Raw genomic sequence first — 14,114 nt, 5'->3', positions numbered from 1 at the left:
TTCATGTTTCCCAGAGGACTTTGTGAAACGACTGATATTATCGAGGAGTGGCGAGCCTTATTAAATTCCCGAGCATATAAGCAGACACTCACCGTCGTGCACACACTGCAGCACTTCCTCGTCCTCTGCCGCTCGCTGATTGTGATTCTACCTCTCTTGATTTGGTTGCCCACTTCACTGTGGCTCAACAAGCTCTCCTGGTGCCCCCCTTGAGAAGAAGCACAGAGTATAGACAATTTATTACCTTTTTCGCAGAGACCATCAGCAGGTATGACTCTGCTATGGCTACAAAGCTTGATAAGTTAGTCGTTCACTATAGATTCTATAGTCCCCTCTCTTCCACCATTTACTTATGAGTCTTTTCATCAAGAAGCTAATATGGCAACTGGTGAACAGTGTTCACCAGTTGCCATATAAGCTCATTCATGTTCACTGAACAGCAAAGAATGAGAAATCTCTGTAAACTCTGCATCTAATTGGAAAGTGGTAATCCCATCGCTGTGCTAATAGTTTAATATTTATTTAGCAACGGCAAAGACTACATTACACTTTCTGCACATTTTAATAGAATTCCAAATGCAGACATGTTTTGGGTTTCGCACCCATTACAATGGTGATAATAAGTGCAACCTGAGCATATACGTCTTTGTCTAAAAGCATCCAGATTATTTCTTATTCCTTCAAGTGTTATTGGCTCGAGCCATGCTAAATTGCACCCTCTACATGTTTATCCAAACCAGCTTTTGCCACGTCGACCCCCAACCCCTACCCCAACATACATACAGTATGCCGACACGGTTTGTGATGCCTCTGTCTCCCTTGCTGCAAGCAATACTATTTACATATGACCTTGCACGCAGCAATTGGCAAAACCGGGGGCTTGTTGGGGTTTTTTATTTTGCTGGAATGATGTGCTTTTAGCTTTGATGTGACAGCAGAATATGAATATGAAAATACAAAAAAAAAAGAGAGAGAGCAGTTGAGTCAGCATGGGTTCGTGATATTCATGAGGATTAGACATAATGTGTTTACTAGCTTGGCTGCTGACTGTACTGTATGTTATGTGAGTGGACTGTACAGTGTGTGTGGGCTGTTGCTTTATGAATCTACATGTGTCGTGGACATATTTCTATTTACGTATATACAGTATATATACACACAAAAACAGACCGACAGTAGATGAGGGTATCGCTCGCCCTGGTGAGAAATACTCAAACGAAGCCTTAGTCAATGGTGAGAGGCAGGAGTGAAGGAATGTATATGGGGAAAGTAAGAATACAGAAGCAGAGGTCCTTAAGGAATACCATTGTCTATGAACCTTGACACAATAGTCAGGCGGCATTCTCAGAGGAAATCTATTCTGCTCTCATTCATAAAGCATCAGGAAGACCCAGAGATGCAACTTCATTCTTGATACTTGCGATGCTGCTCGTAGATATCAACACTGCCTGATGCCATAACATTTACTGAAGTTAAAATCCAGGTTTTATTGTATTTTTAGGGCTTGTGAATTACTGTTTCAAATTTTCCCAAATTCTGTTACAGGGTACACCCATTTCCAGAACATTTTTCTTATAATGGCTTCCCCTAATTTGAAGTATGACATACGAAATGTCCCAAAACCATGCAAAAAACACTTATTAGGGAAAAATTGGGTTGAATATTTGTATTTCTCTGTGCTTCAGAAGTTGACCAAATCTTGTAAGATCATGCAGTCTCATGAGATTTCGTAGCTCAAGATCCGTTTCGTCTTATGCCATTCATCCGGATCTGGGTCGCAGATGGAAAGATCCTTAACAGAGAGGCCTAAGTGGTCCTCTACAAGCCAATTCCACCTGCTCCTCTGGGCGGATCCTAAGGCATTTTCAGGCCAGCCGAGAGATGTAGTCTTTCCAACATGTCCTAGGTTGTCCTATGGGTCTCCTTAATGCTGTATGCCCAGCACACCACCCTAAAGGTGTCCAGGAGGCATCCTTGATAGATACCCGAGCCACTTGAAGAAAAGTTTGTTTATATCTTCTAAACACTTGCTACACCTTTAACTACCCATTTCTTGTGGAAAATATGACGAAAATGTATGGTACTCTTCTGAAACATTTAGGCAAAGGTACATTCTGTGTGATAAAACTATTTCTGTTTTTCCTTGCTATCGCTAAAGGGGAAGGTCTACCTTTTTGATCCCAAAAACAATTTGACGAGTTTCTTTCTGGTAGCTGACAGCTCTCAGGGCTCGTCACAGAAGCCAAACACTCAATTCAAACCATCAATCTGTCAGTGTCGACTCTATATTGTTTTGCTTAACTCTGAGCTTCTGGCTATTTCCCTAATCTACAGTCCATCCTGTACCTCGTCTCACTGGTGATTGATATTTGAAGACACGGGTGGGACTAAAACATTTTGAATTCCAACACTCATCAAAGACCCATCAGCTCTGTCGTCAATCAATGTGAATAAATATTTCCCACAATCCAGAAGCAGTAGAAATCAAGAAGAAAGGGAAACGAAAACACAGAGAAAGGGGAATAAGGAAAAATCAATTGGGCAAAAGCTTTGTTAAAAGGGTGGGAGGTTGGAGAGGGAGTGGGGGGGTGGTATAGACAGTGGAAGTGGGAAAAATAGGGCTGTCAAGCAGGGTGAATAATGAAGCTTCTTTTGGGCGCTTCAAAGGCAGAGCAGACATGGCACAGCGAGGTTATGTCAGACTTTGTGTCATCAAATGTCACATTAATTTGAAGCACACATGAGTAAGGTACAAAATGCTGAGGTACTGCACACGAGCCTCTTTGAACTTTCTCAACGGTCATTTTCACATCCCATAATGTAGCTTCTAGAAGCTACTCAACACAAACTATCAGCAGGAGTTACAATGAAGTGCTGTTCGGAGACACATTAGGAATGTGCTAAAGCAACAGGAAACATTTACAAAGTGATGTGTTTGCTTTAGGAAGTTCTTTCTAATTGAGCACAACTATTTTGTGTATGTTTAAGCTAGCTTGCCAAGGCTAGCCTTGTAGGGTAAAAGCTAATTCCAAGTTTATGTTGTTCTGTAAATATTAGCTAACCACTTTCCCATGTTTGCTAATATTTAGCTAACATCCTTACCAGCTGAATGTACTTCATCGGCAATTAGAACGTTATTCCTAGTTTAGCACTACTATTTTGTGTTTGTTTAAGATAGCTAGCCCAGCTTAGCCTTGTAGGACAAAAGCTAATTCCCATGTTGATGTTGTGTTGTAAATATTAGTTAACCACTTTCCCATGTTTGCTAACATTTAGCTAACATCCTTACCAGCTGAATGTACTTCATCGGCTATTAGAAAGTTATTCCCAGTTTAGCACTTCCATTTTGTGTATGTTTAAGATAGCGAGCCAAGGTTAGCCTTGTAGGACAAAAGCTAATTCCCATGTTGATGTTGTGTTGTAAATATTAGTTAACCACTTTCCCATGTTTGCTAACATTTAGCTAACATCCTTACCAGCTGAATGTACTTCATCTGCTATTAGAAAGTTATTCCCAGTTTAGCACTTCCATTTTGTGTATGTTTAAGATAGCGAGCCAAGGTTAGCCTTGTAGGACAAAAGCTAATTCTCATGTTGATGTTGTGTTGTAAATATTAGTTAACCACTTTCCCATGTTTGCTAACATTTAGCTAACATCCTTACCAGCTGAATGTACTTCTTTGGCTACAGCTAGCACTATGTTTGTGTATGTTTAAGCTCGATAGCCTATTTTAGCCTTGTTGGGTAAAAGCTCATTCCTATGTTCTTGTTGTGTGGTAAATATTATTTAACCACTTTCCCATGCTTGCTAGCATCCTTACCAGCGGAATGTGCTTCATCAGCTACAGCTTGCTTCAATGTGTTAAACGGCATTGAAAAAAGGGACAAATACCCTCAAACCTTTACTCAGTTGTTGTATCATCAAACTATACAGATGTTTTTTTCCTCATCTGTGTGGCCTCCTATGAACACCGTTTGTTAAATCAGGTCAGAAAAAGAATGTTTACATACATGAGCCAAATGCTCACTCTAGCCTAAAGCACACATATCAGAGACTTTTTCAATCACGCACATGAAAATCACATCATTTACTCCACTTTACTGGAAACCGACTTCAGCTCGACTGCAGTGATTGCAGTTTCTGTCCGACATCGAACAATTTCCATGTCTACTTAGATAAAGGCTGGAGTGTCCATATTCCCCAGTTACTGCCTACCTGTCCGAACACGGGCCGCCCACGGTACAATCTCCCTCACTCAGTCACTATTTTTTATTTTGATAAGGGGGATCCATTTGGTTTAAATTGACTCATTTTGTCGCTGGGAAACGGAGCAGGAAAACTGAAGAGGGAGAGACGGGCGAGGCTGCCGCTGCTCCTTTGATCCCTTCGACAGACAGTGTGAAAAGTGCATTTTAAAAAGGATGTTCGCTTGTGATGAGCCCGCCAGAGTGACAAATTGGGCCCCCAGTGCTTTAAATAATACACTGTGTATAGCTTTAGCAGTGCTGCGCTCTATGTTGCTAAACGGGCTTGTTAGAAAGGCTGTGCACAGGATCGAATCAGAGGCTTGGTTAGTAACCCGTTTTAAGTCCATACTTCTTCATGTTGGTCTGCGTCATAAATACAATTGATAATTGGGGCTTTTTGAAGTGTCCACTTGCATTCAAATCTAGATAAAAAGCTTTCACTGGTTGAAACGGAATGTTTTATACAATAACATTGAAAAACAAATTGAAACAGAATGTTTTGCTTCAATCCTAGGGGGTGAGATGATAGGGTTGGGGTCAATTACATTTTCCAATTAAATATTTTTTTTCAATTAATCATGTTTGATTACAATGAATTCCGTTATGATTACAGTGACCAACTTTTTTTTCTCATTACAAATAAATTACAGTTAATATTTTTCTCCTGACAGTCAATTTCAAATACATTCTCAATTGTTTTCAATTCACAATTACAACGGAATAAGATTTTTTTTTCTGTTACATTTAGATTATAATCAAACCCATAATTGTAATTAATTATCAGTTGCACAATTGCATTTGACCCCAACCTTGTAACAACAGCCGGTAACGGGATCGCAATAACGATACGATATTTTTAGAAATGAATTACCAAAACATTTGCAGTTGAACATTTTTATTTTTTTTTGGTTTTGCTTTAACTCTAGACATTCTTACACAATTTTATATTCCTATTCTCAATGGTAATAAAAAAAAGACAACAAAACAATAAAAAACACCTACCAATTTAATTTGTAGTGTACGTGTCGATTTTTCTTTCTAACCACCAACCTTGGGATATCACTCGAACCCTCGATGATACATCTTGTACGTTTTATTATTACGATATCTTGTCACACGATATATCGTCCCACCTTTAGCTGCTTCAATACTTGCCGTCTTCTCCGTGGAGGTGCTATGGTAGCTCTATCTAACTCTAGCTCTCAATCTACAAGTCAGCTATCATGGTATTTTATTGTGAAAGTCAGTAGGTGCTGAGCTATCCTTGTAGCTTTTGTTCCTTTTTTATTAATTTTGTATTTAATCTAGACAATGGTAGCCGGTAAGTAGTTGTAGCGTGTAGTTGTAGTTCAGGAAGTGGGTGGATAGTATACAAAGACCGACCTATACCAAGACTTGCGACACAATCTGAATCATTTGACTCGTCTATATAACGCGCGTGTGTGTGCGTGTGTGCTGTGGTCATCATCTCACCTCCGATACGTCACTGTACACCCTCCCACTCCTTCTACTTATAGACGCGTTCCACATTGGAAGCATTATCGGACAAACTCAGCAGCGTTCACGACCCATGCCGGGGTCCTCTCTCAATGAAGGAAAGTGAGTAAAGTTGGCAACAGCATGGCGCCTCTCAGCAGCAGAAAATTCAATATAGTTCACCAGAAGGCAACAAACTGTGGCCTATCTGCGAGGCAGTCTATAATCCAGGACACCTTGGTGTTATCAGGCTGTATCGCTCTGAGCTAGAGAGTGGCTGGAGAGTGTTTAGGGCACTCAGGAAATCAAACGTCTTGATTCTCACAGAGTTTCTGCTGATGGTTCAAATTGACTATGTCATGACTCCCATCCAGCTGTTAGACTTTATAATTGTTTTATTTGCATATCCAGCAATAGTCCCTGAGGGTTTGAAGTGAATGTCCTTTTCTGTTATTGTCCAACGCTGTGGGAGGTTTGATACAGTCGAGGCACCCTGGTCCATTAAAGCAGGAGTTCTCAACTTTGGGTTCTTTAACTACACCAAACATTTTAACCTGTTTTCATCACTTTTTTGTGCCATATTTTTGCTCCTTTTAATGCATTGTTGCTACATTACTCCCATTTCAGCCACTTCAATGCATTTTCTGCACATTTTTTTTTTTTTACTTTCAATGCATTTCAGGCACCTATAAACCCTTTCCACCACCAAATGTTGCATATGTTGACCCATTATTGCCACTTTTAACTTCTTTTCACCATATGTCATGCTCATTTTTGCCAATTTAACCGCGTTCACCATTTGTTATTCCCATTATTTGCCAGTTTAAACTAATTTTAAAGCCAATATTGACGCTTTAAACCCTTTTTTACCACTTTTTTTTTTGCCCGTTTTTCCCCACTCTAATTTGCAACTTTTAACCAATTTCTGTGGTTTTTAAAATCCAATTTCACCATCTTTTCCAGCATTTTTGGTCACTTTTAACCCATTTTATTTCTGATTAAAACAAAGATTTACAGCTTTAAGATGACTGGATAAGAGTGGCTATTATTCAGATAAATGTGGTTATCACAGATTCATAGAACAATAGACCATCATTTTGCTGACTTTATGGGTGGACCCCAAAAATCTCTCCTCTTTATTCCCACCTATAGATGGCCCTGTCTCCACATGACTGTTATTCAATGTTCATGTCTGTGTTCAACCACTTCCAGGTACAGTGGGGGTCCCTGGTCTCTGCCACCTTTATTTTGGGGGTCAAGGGCTGCAAAGGTGGAGAACCCCTGCATTAAAGAACCTATTTTCTCACTGGCATATCCTTTTAGCACTGCACTTGAACTGTGCAGAGCTATTTAATGCAGTTTGTTTTTAACCTTCTGTCTAGGCACTTGATCTGCCCTGAGGGAAAATTTCACTGAAATCTGTCTGATTGCTTGTTTGGTTTCAAAGGTCATTACAGCATAAAGCTAAAGAGTACAGCACGTTGTAGGATCCCAGGGATTAAACTTGTGTTTGGTATCAATAACTTTAAAAGGACAGGTGGTCAAAAGAGCAAACATAACTGGATGGATTTTTGATTAAATTATCATATATTTGTATTTTTTTATAAAGCACTGTAAATAATAGATTTAGTTTAGACAGCACAATTTTAAAACCACATCTCAGAAAGTAACCAAGCTATTCTATGACACTGATCGGAATTAGCGTAGTTAGCGTTAGCCTCTCAGGAGGTGGAACTTTTTTTGTTTGTGTACAGAAGCTGTATTTGAAAAATACACAAAACATCTAAAATGAACAAAATTACTCATAATAATACAAAAGGACAAAATTATTGCACAAAAGGACCACAAAAACAACTAGATGACTTAAAATATACACTAAAATGCTTTCCAATACCAAAAAACTACAACAAAAGTACAAAAAATGACTCATTTAACAAATGAAACAAACACAAAATAACGGAAAAATATACAAAATGACAACAAAAACAGACTAAACCCTATGTTGTTCCCTGTATTAAAAATCAGATTGTTCATTATACTAAATGTTGACATGAATGTTGATATTGTGGCCCTCGGATCACTCAAACACATTTTTGTGGCCCCCTACTGTGATAAAAATTGGCAGTTTTTGATGTAACCTCATATTTTCTACTTAGCTTTAAGAAGTCGCTAATAGATTCATTTTGGCTAACAGGAATGTTAGCCAACGGCAGGGTCGCTAACTTAGCGACCTTGTTGTTAGCCTACGACTTTCAGACCCTTAGCTACTCTTTCAAAAAAGCAACTAGTAAAAATTATAGCAACTTTTTTTGTGTTGTTGGGAACTGTTTTAGATGGCATTGTTGCTAATTTTACCAAGCAGTGGGAAACAACGCTAGCTCCCACATTCAAAGTCCCACAACGCAATTGAGGGACGATGAAATACTCAAATTAGCTGATGATTCGTCACTTTTGGAACAGCCAATGATGACTTTCCTTAATGAGAAGCTGGCAAACCCTGGCTACTCATGGGTGTTTGTCTAAGGCTAACTTGCTAACCTGCTAGTTAGTCTTAGCATGTTATCCAGTTAACCTGGGTTAGCTCGGTTAACTAGCCTACTAGCTTAGCTTTTTGTTTTTGAGAGAAGGTTAGAAATTGTCCATTATTTGACTCATTAGCCTACACAAAGCTAGCATAGAAATTGTAAGCAAGAATTTGGAATTGGATGCAAATTCACAGCTTAAATATATATATATATATATATATATATATATTTGCTTGGAATTAGCTAAACTGAACACACAAACAGTTTTTTAATCCATCTGTAAAGCAACACCCTACTACTAAATTATTCCCCGTAGTCCAAAATTCTTTGATTTTGTTTTTTTGGTAATAGTATAATCATTAACAAACGCATCGTTTTAAACATTTTTTTATTTTTTATTTAATATTATTATTTTAGTGAGGATGTAAATGAAATTGTATTTTGACAAATATCCATTAAATGGTGTAAAACAGGCTATTGTGTGAGTGTGCCTGGGAGTGTGAGATAAGACTAACATTGGAGGAGAAGCAATGACACTTTCTTTTTCTAAAGACGAGTGAGTGAGTGAGTGAGAGAGAGAGAGAGAGAGAGAGAGAGAGAGAGAGAAATGACGTTTTAGAAAAGAAGAGCACTCAGGAAAAACAGTAAACATAATACAGAGGAAAATCACATCTTAACTGATTCCACCTTTCCTTCTTTCACATTTTTGACGTAGCTTTTTCATATTTTTTTACCAGTATAAGCCCTACCATTTTCTACACACTCACCACTGTCTGTTTGCACACAGTGTTTGTCTTATCAATTAATACTGTGCGCCTCTCGTCCACGGCTGGAAATGCTCGACGCACGCTGCATGGCTAATGCAAAGTTTTTGTTTTTCTGTGTGTGTGTGTGTGGTAAGCTAAGGCTGCCATGTTGCTCTTATCGGTCGCTAGCAGTGTTGCATGTGTGCACCATGGCGGAGCAGCTAATTCTAATCCTCTTGCTGCTTTCAGAATGCTCAATGTAAGCTTATGGGCTCTAAAAGAAAAACAAACATAAAGGAGTTTTTTTTTTTGTTTTTTTTTTTGAGGAGGTGACACTGTACTTTGTTTTTGTTTGGTTTGTTTTTTTTTTTACTTTAATTTGGTGTTCGTCAAGCATAACACTGAAGATGAGCTGTTGGCTTGTAAAGGTGATTAAATTGTTTAGGCAGAGGAAATCCTTTTGTTTGAGGTGTTTTTGTTTCAGTGTTTGGATGGCAGGGAGCCAGCATCGTCAGTCAGGGTTGGGGTCAATTATAATTGTAATTGCGTAATTTATAATTATTTACAATTATGGCATAATTAGAAATGTAATTTTTAACAATCTGTTGCTGTTGTAATCGAAAATACATGTGTAATTGAGTTCGGATAATTGCCTTTGTAATTGTAATTGTCATGAAAATGTGAAAAAAATTGTGAATTGCATTCAAAGCAAAACTGGGGAACAATGTTACAGTTCTATGTACAGTTCTACGCATGTAGTTAACAATGATTAAATGTGTTTCATGTCAAGCTAACCCACATTTTACCAATTAAAAAGAAAATTAATTGAGTTGTATACCGACACAAAAATATTAAAACCTATATTTTCATTGATTAGGAAGCCTAAAAAGGTAACCAATGAATAGGAAAGAAATTAGATGATAGATATTAGTTTTTAGTGTATTTTACAGCTCATTTAGACCCGTTAGCATAAGAGATGCTAACAAAAAGCTAACACAAGAGGAAGGTTAACTTTTATTAAGTTACTTATTTCAGGCTAATTTCAGGTGATTAATTGTAATTGAACTTCAGTAGTTGTAATTGACTTTCTGAGATAAAAATAACTAGAAATTATCCTGAAGAAAATGCAAGTGAGGAACACTGCATTCGCTTAACATTAGCATTAAGCTAACATTAACATTAGCTAGCATTAGCATTAACTTTAACATTACCCTAGCATTAGCTAACATTAGCATTAACCTAACACTGGCATTAGCCTAACACTAGCATTAGCCTAACACTAGCATTAGCCTAACATTAGCTAGCAATAGCTAACATTAGCATTAACCCAACATTGACATTAGCCTAGCACTAACATTAGCATTAACCTAGCAATAGCATTAGATAGCATTAGTCTAGCATTAACATTTGGCTAGCATTAGCCTAGCATTTACCATCAGACAGCTGGGTATTTTAAAAGTTGAATGTTCAAAATCTGTTGAAAAATTGCTGAACAGCTGAAGTTCAAAGTTGAAGCCGTTGAATCTTAAAACGCTAAAATTCCGAAATCGAAATGAATCTGGACATTTTTGAAGAAAGTAATGAATTAAAAAATTGATAAAAGTTACAAATCACAAAAGTACATGCGCCTCCATGTGCTCAATTTTTGACACGTTTTGATATCTTAATTGTCAAAATCGGTCAAACGCTGAAGGAGTTGAAACGTGGCAAAATTCTGCGACGGAAGAGAAAATGGAAAACAATCATTCAAAAAAATGCGGTTAACTGTAGTTGTAATTGAACATGGGTAATTGAAAATGTAATTGTAACTGACCCCAACCCTGGCATCAGTCTTATTAGGCGAGTGGATGAGTTGCTCAGGTCCCCCCCCCCCCCCCCCCCCCCCCGATCTGTCCTCCTCCGCCTGTTGTTCCTCTTAATCGTGAGGTCAGAGGTCAGAAGTGCTCTGAGGACACACTCTGCACTGCAGTATCCATGCATGGCTCCTACACCACCGACAACACATTTTCCCAGTAAACCTGCTGATCTTTTGGACGTTTTTCTCGATGAATAATAGGGGGCCTGACAAGCGGGGACGCTTTATTTATGGGGGGGGGGGGTGTTTGGCTTCGAGTGCTAACTGTTCAAATGGGCAGAAGGAGGCGGAAGCGAGAGAGAAAGATAAAGAGAGGACAAGTGCAAGAGTGCAAGCTGCATTTGATAATTGGCTACGGGATCGGCACCAGAATGAAATTATGCTAGTTAATCTCTTCCCAATTAATTACCTCAGGAGCAGGCTGCGCTGCGTTCATTATTTCAGAAATAGCCCTGACCCAACTTAAAAGGAAATAAAGCAAAGTCACAAGCAGAATGCATTGGGTTTTGTCACCCTATGCATTTGGGTTTTTGTGCATTGCTTGTTAGCTTAGCCCAGTGGTTCCCAAACCTTTTCAAAATAAAGGTTCAAGGGACCCCACACTGTAGCTGAAGGTGTGGAGACAGGGCCATCTATAAGGGGGAATAAAGGGAAATGTTTTTTGGGGCCCATCCATAAAGTCAGCAAGATGAATCTGTGATAACCACATTTATTTATTTATCTGGATAATATCCACTGTTATCCAGAAACTTTATTATTATTTGCACCATTGTATATAGTCATCTTAAAGATGTAAATCCTTGTTTTAATCGGAAATAAAATGGGTTAAAAGTGAGCAAAAATGGTGGAAAAGTTGATGAAATGGGATTTTAAAAACCACAGAAATTGTTAAAAGCTGCAAATTAGAGTGGCCAAAAACGGACAGAAAAAGTAGTAAAAAAAAAGGGTTCAAAGTGTCAATATTGGCTTAAAAGTGGCAGAAATAGGTGGAGGGGGGAGTTGAGGTAATGTGATTTAAAAAAAGAAGGAACAATTAGTTTAAACTAGCAAATAACAGGCATGATGAATCGCGACAAAAGTATGAAATATGGTGAACAGAGGTTAAAAGTGAAAATGATGGGTCAAAACGTGCAACATTAGGTGGGAAAAGTGATGGAAATGTACAAAAGGCGTTGAAATTTGATGGCGAAGTGGCAGAAATGGGAGTAATGTAGCAAAAATGCATTAAAAAGAGCAAAAATATGGCAAGAAAAAGTGAAGAAAATATGTTACAAAAATGGCAAGTTAAATGTAGTTGCAGAAAAAGGGTAAAAAGAACAAAAAATGGGCTCAAATTATTCCAAAAATATTCCTTGTTTCTTGAAGGCATCTGGCAACCCCCTCCTAGTGTCTCGCGACCCCAAATGGGGTCCTGACCCCAAGGTTGAGAACCCCTGAGCTAGCAAACCTAAAGCAGGAAAGCTTTGAAATACAAACACTGCTTCATTTTATTTTTTACATTATAACTCGCAGAGGTTGCTTTTCTTGAAACATGAGGAAAAAAGAAGGCGACGGCTCATTGCACAAAACCTGACCAGAGCGCTGTATCTTTCTTACCGCTTCTCCAGACACAGTGCTGGTGGGAGGAGAAGAAGATTACTCCCTGCGTTGTCCTTGCCAGGTAGTAAATACATCAAGCAGCTCAGGACCCGGTGGAGAATAGATCACCTGCTGCTACTTTCAACAGCATTTGCTTCAGCGATGACGAAAGGTTACAGTTGAAGTGGAAGGCTGCAAAAAATGAAAAAAAAAAGGTCAAACTCGGGACATAGTGTTAAGCAGTGGGTGTCACGAGGCTAAAGCCCCAGATATTATTTAATTAGCCCCAAAAATATAATTTATTTACATTTTTCTAAAGAAAAAATTAATTTTCCGTCAGTCCTTGGACGCTCCTTATTCACTGCACGACAACAGAGCAACAAAATCTCCATATTCTCCACAATATGTGATGCCAACAACATTGGGGTGACCATTCGTCCAGATTTATTCAGGGATATTTTACAAGTTAATCAATTTATCCAGTTTTCCCAGGGACCCTGAATACATCTTGGGGAACACATTAGTTTAAAACTCTGCTAATATTTGCTTTATCTGGAAAATTCCACCAGGTTCTGAAAGCAAAGGAGTTGCTCTTATTTTTGCCCTAGTTTATAATCATCTTAAAGACGTAAATCCTTTCTTTAATCAGAATGAAAATAGGTTAAAAGTGACCAAAAGGTGGCAAAATGGGATTTTTATAAACCACAGAAATTGGTTAAAAGTTACAATTAAAGTCCCTGAACGCCCCTTTATTTACCGCGCGACAACAGAGCAACAACATCCATCTCTGATATCAACAACATTGGGGTGACCATTCGTTCTGATTTACTTTGATATTTTATAAATTAATCAATTTGTCCGGTTTTCCCAGGGACCCTGAACGCATCTCTGGGAACAAGTTAGTTTAAAACACCGTAACTTGCCATTTTTCTCTGGGCTAAGCCCCAGATGTTTCAGAAATGTAGAGTCGCCCCTGGTGTTGAAGAAGTGGCTTTGAATTGTGGGTAAAATGCTAATGCTAATTAGCGTTCTCCACAGGCGTCATCTTTCTGTTAACAGTACTCGCGAGTAACATTCATAACAGCGATGCTCTCTCGAACTATTTCTGCTGACGTCGATGCCTTCATGACTCGGCGCTTTCAAAGGTCGTCGCTTCCGAGAACCTCCCCTTTTTTTTTTTTTTTTTTTTCAATTTCTCCCCCTGCTCTGACGCGACCCCTTCGTTCTTTCCCTAACTGTCTGACAAACAACTCAGGAAATAATTGATGTTAGCCTTTCTGTTGCTGAGGATATTGTTCAGTCTGAACCCACTGTCACTGCTTTAATATTTTATCACCTCTCTTCTTTCTCTCTGGAGCATCGCCACATGTGCTTTGTTTTTTTCCCCTCTCCATCCACATACTGTCACTCCACAGACAAGTACAGTATGTGCGTCTGTTTGAGAACACATCGACCTTTAAGCTACAAGGGAAAGACGTAGCGGCCCTACAGAAATAGCAACGACAAAATAAAAGTATGGATTTAGTCCATTTTTCCTCAGAAATGTTGATAGATTTAGTCTTAGGCACTTAGATAACTAAGAACATTTGTTTGATGTCATCAATTGGAGTTAAAAGACAATATATTGTATTTTTTGTCCCTACTGTCTTATATTCTAAATTACCAAAGCGACTTATACAGTACAGT

The 14,114-nt window shown here is 38.6% G+C and overlaps 1 protein-coding gene across 6 annotated transcripts in view; it reads left to right on the top strand.

Moving 5' to 3' along the window:
- Positions 1-14,114, top strand: part of pcdh7b (protocadherin 7b) — a 149,429-nt gene that overhangs the window by 123,330 nt on the left and 11,985 nt on the right. The window lies entirely within an intron of this gene.

This window comes from Gouania willdenowi, chromosome 18 (genome assembly GCF_900634775.1).
Source record: "Gouania willdenowi chromosome 18, fGouWil2.1, whole genome shotgun sequence".
Lineage (NCBI taxonomy): Eukaryota > Metazoa > Chordata > Actinopteri > Blenniiformes > Gobiesocidae > Gouania > Gouania willdenowi.
The sequence above is the reverse complement of the archived record's forward strand: the minus strand, read 5'-3'. Positions and strand labels throughout refer to the sequence as shown.